The 7,663-nt window shown below is 48.3% G+C and overlaps 1 pseudogene across 1 annotated transcript; it reads right to left on the bottom strand.

The window, feature by feature from the left end:
• Positions 1-6,389: 6,389 nt before the first annotated feature.
• On the bottom strand, positions 6,390-7,094 carry Rpl19-ps23 (ribosomal protein L19, pseudogene 23; annotated as a pseudogene). The gene has a single exon (XR_015651391.1). The product of XR_015651391.1 is annotated as a ribosomal protein L19, pseudogene 23 (transcript).
• Between the last annotated feature and the right edge of the window lie 569 nt (positions 7,095-7,663).

The raw sequence follows: 7,663 nt of genomic DNA, 5'->3' as shown, positions 1-7,663 counted from the left end.
CTACCCTGCATTGGCCTGTGGGAATATCTGTGTGGGACTGTCTTTATTAAGTTAACTGAGGTGGGAAGAACCAGTCCACTGTGGGCAGCACCATTCCCTAGGAAAGCTACTCTGAACTGTGAAAGAGTAGGCATGGATGAGCAAGAGAACTTTTGCATCTGTTTCTGCTCTTAACTAATAAAAACATTCTGACAAAAGCAACAGAGGTATTTTACTTAACAACTCCAAGTTACAGTCCACTATTTTGAAGAAGCTGAGTCAGGAGCTCAAGCAGATAGTCACATTGATCAAAAGCAGAGAGAAGTAGGCACCCATGCTGCCTACTTGTTTATACACACCCAACTTTCATCACTCACAGTTCAGGGTTCCCTGCCTAGGGAATAGTGCTGCCCACAGTGGGCAGGTCTTCCTGAATTAATTAACAAGCATAAAAATCCCCTGCAGACCAACCTGCTCTGGACAATTCCTCAACTGAGGCTCTCTTTTCAAGTGATTCTAGCTTGTGATTATGAACTAAGCATCATGTGACATTAAAGTGAGGCTTGAATGAACCAGGAGTGAGCCACAGGGATGCTGGGGAGAGAATGTATTCCAGGTATCCAGAATGAAAGGCAAGAAGAGGTGATGGTAGCCTGCAGGATAGATGAATGGAATCGACACGCAGGGCCCAAGTGTGGCTACATGGTGAAGGTCAACTGTGTACTAACATAGATGGGTGGACATAGGGGCTAAGGTATTAAGAGACATCCATCGTGACAGGAACAATCTCTGTTCCTTGTCTATTGCTATAACAAATGGTCACAGGCCAGATGAATAAAACAAAAAGGTTTTCTTCTTCATGTGGTTCTGGAAGGCAGGAAGCCCAATATCAAGGTCTTTAGTTTCAGTGATGCCATTACACTATGATTCACAATGCTCCACACAGGAGCCCAGGCACGCTGGAAAAGACCTCGTGTTTATTGTATGGCAACTCCTGCATGGGCTAGCCTGCTCTTTCAAGACGACTCCAGGATGTCCAATCTGGAGAAGTGGCCTGCTCACAGGATATGTGCTTTACTCCAAGATGCTTATCCAAACTCTCAGGATATGTAGTTTCTATGAAGAATAATTAGTTCGCTTTGAGGATGACGTCTCCGCCCCTGTGATTATTAGCCTACTTGATCCATACATAGTCTGCTCGGAGGATAATCGGACCACTCCTTTGATCAGTATGATCCTGAGATAAACAGCCTAGTCTTTCTACAATTAGTTCCCTCGAGTGATAGTGCACATTCCTGGGATAGCTGATGTGCCTGTGGGGTAATTTGCTCATGGGAGAGCCCTGCTCTCAGGTACCTGACTACGGTGCTGGTAATAATCCATCCCAGTGAGTTTCTTGACACCTCCCAATATCTTCAACAGGTAATGTCATTTAGATTTGAGTTAGGGGCTGGCAAGATGGCTCAGTAGGTAAAGGCCCTTGCCTTCAAGCCTGACAAATATCCAGGATCCACAGGGTGGAAGGAGAGAACGGACTGGCTAGAGTTGTCCTCTGACCTCCACACACATGTGTTGTACACGCATGTGCTCCACTTGCTTGTGCTGTACACACACGTGCACATGCATAAATAAGTAAAAGCAATAAAAATTAAATAAGGGGCTGGTTTAGTGGTCAGGAGCACTGGCTGCTCCTCCAGAACTTCCAGGTGTGATTCCCAGCACCACGTGGCTTATATCTACCTGTAACTGCAGTCCCTGGGGATCACTTCAGGCCTCCATAGGCACCAAGCAACAGGAAGACCATCCATAGATTTAAAAAAAATATTTAAGGGATCGGGGATTTAGCTCAGTGGTAGAGCGCTTGCCTAGCAAGCGCAAGGCCCTGGGTTCGGTCCTCAGCTCCAAAAAAAAAAATATTTAAAAACACTAAGTTTAGCCAGGTGTTGGTGGCACACACCTTTAATTCCAGTACTTAGGAAGCAGAGGCAGGCAGATCTCTGAGTTCCGGGTCAGCCTCATCTACAGAGTGAGTTCCAGGACAGCAGGGCTACACAGAGAAATTTTGTCTTGAGAAACAAACAAACAAACAAGTTTCAGCCTGGATTTTGGGGATAATGAAACCATAGCATTCAGGACTGTGGGAAGATGTAGATTCTGTGACCAGAGCTGTTCATCTGCCCTACCTTCCCCCAGGCAGTGTTCAGGGGAGCCAGGACTGTTTACCCACAGACACCACCATCAAATGCTCTGGGTTCTTGCCTCTGAGGGCAGAGCTAGTAGGGTCTTGGGACTCCCTGGTTGCTATGCCAACCCCACCACTCCACCTTCGGAGGCTGATGCAAGCCTTGTGCTCCACCAACACCCTTGTCTCCTGTGACATAGGAGCCCTCATGCACGGCCTTGGGCAGCTGTGAGCTCCCGGTGAGCTAGCTCCAGGGTATGAAATATTTAAGACAGCCTGCATTCAGGATCTCCCGGCACAGGATGGCTATAATCAGTTTGCTCTGCCTCAGACAGCAAACACTCAACAAATCCACACCAAAGTATTATCAGTGTTCCAACTTGCTGGAGAAGCAGCATGGATGTGGGACTCGGGAGCCTCACCCACCGGCAGCTAGGTTGCCTGATTGACTGAGGGGATTTTGGTTTTGTTTTCCCTTTTGATTGTCTGACTTTTTATTCTACTCTGTTGACCAGTCTGGCTTGGAACTTTTGATCCTCCTGCCTCCTGAATTTTGGGACTACGGGTGTACACCACTATCCCAGGTTCACACTGTCTTCATCGAAGAAGGAAGTGGTGCTGGGGGGACGGGTGGTGGCTCACTCCACGTGACTGTGAGGACATGACTTCAGATTCTTCAGCACCCATGAACCCACCAGCCTGTAATTCCAGAGCCCGGGAGACGGAGGCAGGGGGATCCGAATTTCAACATCAGCATACATTTCAAGTTTGAAGTCAGCCTACTTACATGAGATCTCTCTCCTTAACCAAACCAATTGGCCAGGTGATGGTGGCCCACACCTTTGATCCCAGAGCTTGAGAGGCAGAGACATGTGGTTCTCTGAATCCAGGACCAGCTTAGTCTATAGAGCAAATTTCAGGACTGCCAGGACTACACAGAGAAACTTGTTCTTAAAAACCCAACAATAATAAAAATAAAAACATAAAAAGTAAACCAAGGGCTGGAGAGATGGCTCAGTGGTTAAGAGCACTGACTGCTCTTCCAGAGGTCCTGAGTTCAAATCCCAGCAACCACATGGTGGCTCACAACCATCTGTAACGGAATCCAATGCCCTCTTCTGGTGTGTCTGAAGATAGCTACAGTGTACTCATAAAATAAACAAAAGAAAATAAACAAACACACAAACAAAAAGTAAACCAAACCGGTCAAACCACAAATTGAGAGCAGGGTGAAGGGCGTTAGATCCTCCAGGGGTGAGCGGGCACTCAGGGAAGACCCACACACACCCCAAGAAGGGAAGGAGTGGGGCTCACACTAGGTGGAGAAGACGGTACAGAGGCACTGAGCAGAACAGAAGCCTTGTGTGCCTCAGGAGAAAGCTGGAGGCCAGCGGGGAGGAGCAGGGTGTGTGTTCAAGTTTGCTTCCTATCGTGGCTATGACAAAACACTGACCAAAACCAGCTTGGGGGAAGAAGGGGTTTATTTGGCTTCAGTCCTGTGTCTAACATGAAGGGAAATCCGGGCAGAAGCTCAAGGCAGGAACCTGGAGGCAGGAGCTGATGTGGAGGGCATGGAGGGGTGCTGTCCACTGGCTTGCTCCCCATGCCTTACTCATCCTGACTTCTTATACAAACCCAGGCCCACCTGCCCAGTGGTGGCACTACCCACAGTGAGCTGGGCAGCAATAATTAACCAAGAACACACCCCACAGAACTGAAGGTCCCTTTTCTCAGGCGACTCAAGTTGACAAGTACCCAATACATGGAGGTGGGGCCAGAGACGGCGAGGAGGGCAGACGGCACTTGGTGGCCCTGGTGGAAACCCTGCTTGCCCACTCAGTATGACCAGACGGTCCCCTAGATATGCATCCAGAGTGAGAGATGGACAGGATGTGGCCAGGGGTGAGCTGCATTCTGATGTCTGCCAGGTAGACAGATTAACAAATCTGTATGCTTGCCGTATTCTGAGAGACCGGGCTTTCCAACCTGCAGCCCAAGGGCCACAGTCACCCTGTGAGTGTGAATAAAGCGTTTTTAGGACATGAGCTCATCCGTCCACTCACCCCTCAGCTTCACCTCTTGTCAGAGACAGATAGAGCCCAGACCTTGGTAAAGCCGTGGGGGTTGGGGGGAGTTTCTAACATCTTGCTTTATGCAGGAAATCTAGCTAGCCCCAAATGGAGCAATGCCCAGGAGCACAGTAGGCACTCTAAACATTCCTCTTTGCATAGCAGGGCCTGACACTTGTCCCACAATCTCAGGAGGCTGCCAACTCTCTCTGGTCCTGGGGCTTCTTCCAGTCCAGACTCAGTCACATGGACCAGAACAACAGCCAATGACAGAAAAACAATGACCAAAAATAATGCTGGCAGCATCCGAGCCTTTGCCTTGAAGAACATTCACAGGCAGAGCTACAGGCTTACCCTTTGCTCTGTGGAGTCCAAGGTCCCCCCGTTTTTTTGTGCTCACTCAGAACTCTTCTGCACCATGGGGCAGCCCATCCACCCCTGACTCCTCATCTTTTCTCCTTTCGGCTTCAGATTGGGGTGTGGGCGGGGCTCTATCAGTTCATGCGTCTAACTGTATGTTTTAGTTCCAAAATTAAAATTGAAGGGGTGTGGGTTAATTGTGATATTTTCAGAAATATTTGGAACGTGTTTGTGTATCTAACCTGTGACTCTCTCCTGGTTTTTCTACCCTCTTTCCCTGCACAGAGACTGACTCCCCGCTCCCCCTGACTCCCACCGTGTGGGTCCCTGGGTGAAATTCAGACTAGGCAGCGTGTGCTTTTCCTCGATGAACCGTTCGTTCTACTGCTCCTCTCTTCATTCTTGAGACAGGGTCTCTCACTGAACCTGGCTCATGTCCATTTGGCTCGCCTGGCTGACTGGAGGGCCCAGGGGACCCTCTTGCCTTTGCCTGCCCAGGGATTATGGGCTTGCACTGCTACACCTGGCTCATTACATGGGTGATGGGGGTGTGTGGGGCGGGGGACTGAAAATCCAGTTCCTTGTGTTTGCACAGATGCACTTGACTGACGGAGTCATCTTTACAGCTCTTAATTTTCCTTCCTTCCTTCCTTTCTTTCTTTCTTTCTTTCTTTCTTTCTTTCTTTCTTTCTTTCTTTCTTTCTTTCTTTCTTTCTTTTTTGCTGAGACGGGGTCTCACTATGTAACCCTGGCTGTCCTGGAACTCACTATGTAGACCAGGCTAGCCTCAAACTCACAGAGATCTGCCTATCTCTGCCTCCTGAGTACTGGGACTAAAAGCGTGCACCACCACTGCCTGGCCTTTCTTTTAAGGGACACTATCTCGGGCTGGAGAGATGGCTCAGTGGTTAAGAGCACCCGACTGCTCTTCCAGAGGTCATGAGTTCAATTCCCAGCAACCACATGGTGGCTCACAACCATCTGTAAAGAGATCCGATTCCCTCTTCTGGTGTTATCTGAAAACAGCGACAGTGTACTTATATATAATAAATGAATAAATCTTAAAAAAAAAAAAAGGGACACTATCTCACATAGCCCAGGCTGACCCAGCACTTCCAGTAAGCCCAGGTTGGCCTTGACCTGAAAGTCTTCCTGCATCCACTTCTCAAGTGCTGGAGTGACAGCCTTGAACTGCCACACCCGAACCCCTTCTACTTTTTGTGTTCTATGTAGTGAAACATATCGAGTAAGATTATTGTTTGTAATATATCTTAATCTAGAGTCTACCTGTGAGGTAAAACATGCAGCACTTGTCATTTGGAAGCTGTCTGAGATCTTTTAACATGATGTGCAGTCACATCTATCTTCCCTCGGAGAACATGATTCTTCTCTTTTCAGCCAAATAAAAGCTCCATTGTGTCAGCACCACATTCTCTATCTATTCATCTGCTGCCACACATTCAGGCTGCTTCCACTTCCTGGTTTCTGTGACTAGAGAAGCAGTGAGCACGGATGAGCAGGTGTGTCTGTGGCGTGATGCCTCAGCGTGCTTCAGGTGCACTAACACGTGTGGTACAGCTGCTCATACGCTGCTTCTATTTTTGGTTTTATGATGCAAAAAAATTATTATTTTTTATTCCTTTTCTTTTTTTCGGAGCTGGGGACCGAACCCAGGGCCTTGCGCTTGCTAGGCAAGCACTCTACCACTGAGCCAAATCCCCAACCCCAAAAATTATTATTTTAAGTGCGTTTTTTGAGGCATATCTGTGTTTTGCTAGCACAAGTAAAATGACTTTTTTTTTTTCAAGGACAAAGGCTTGTTTTATTTTAATGTCTGATCCACATGAGGCCACAGCCTGGCCACTATGTACAGACATGAGGGAAGCTTCATTTCTTGGTCTCTTCCTCCTTGAACAGAGTCTTGATGATCTCCTCCTTCTTGGCCTGGAGGCTCTCCTCCCGGCGCTTTCGTGCTTCCTTGGTCTTAGACCTGCGAGCCTCAGCCTGGTCAGCCAGTAGCTTCTTGCGGGCCTTGTCTGCCTTCAGTTTGTGGATGTGCTCCATGAGAATCCGCTTGTTTTTGAACACATTCCCTTTGACCTTCAGGTACAGGCTATGATACATTTGGCGGTCAGTCTCCTTAGATTCCCGGTATCTCCTGAGAAGCCGGCGCAGGATCCGCATCCTTCGCATCCAGGTCACCTTCTCGGGCATCTGAGCGTTGGCAGTACCCTTCCTCTTCCTTATGCCCATATGCCTGCCCTTCCGTCAGGCCAAGGTTTTCTTCCGGCATCGAGCCTGAGAATGGAGAGTCACAGGCTTCCAGATGATCAGGCCATCTTTGATCAGCTTCTTGATCTGCTGACAGGAGTTGGCATTGGCGATTTCGTTGGTTTCATTGGGGTCCAACCAGACCTTCTTTTTACCACAGCGGAGGACGCTAGAGGCAAGCCTCTTCTGTAGCCTGAGCATACTCATGGCTGCAGACGCAGCAGCGAAAGGACGTAAAATGACTTCTTTAATTTTTGCCTTTTACCTGTATGCACAGATCACGCCTGTAGGTGTGCGTGCCTGGTGCCTGCAGAGAGCAGAGTGCATTGACTGCCCTAGAGCTGAGTTGCAGATGGTTGTGTGCAATGGATGCTCCAACAGAGCCCGGGTTTACTACAAGAGCAGATAGCGATCTTCACCTCTGGGCTTTCTCTGTTGCCCCTGTTTTCTGTTCTGTTTTTCAGGTTTATTTTTTAAAATCTTTATGTGACCCAGGCAACAAAGCATACCTTTAATCCAAGCAAAGGCGGGTGGATCTCTGTGAGTTCGAGGCCAGCTTGGTCCATATAGGAAATTCTAGGGCAGCTATGGCTGCCTACAGAGACCTGTCTCCAAAAACAAAATGTTATGTGTATGTGTGTACACATCCCTGTATTTATGTGCACCAGGCCAGTGCAGTGCCCTTAACAGCCAGAAGAGGGCGTCAGATAACCTGGACTGGCGTTATGGATGTTTGTGACCTCTGCAAGAGCTACAATCATTTGAACAGCTGAGCTCTTTCCAGTTCCCAGTTTTAGTTTTT

Source organism: Rattus norvegicus, chromosome 1 (genome assembly GCF_021556685.1).
Source record: "Rattus norvegicus strain SHRSP/BbbUtx chromosome 1, alternate assembly SHRSP_T2T, whole genome shotgun sequence".
Taxonomy (NCBI): domain Eukaryota; kingdom Metazoa; phylum Chordata; class Mammalia; order Rodentia; family Muridae; genus Rattus; species Rattus norvegicus.
This window is presented reverse-complemented; position numbering and strand designations above follow the sequence as displayed.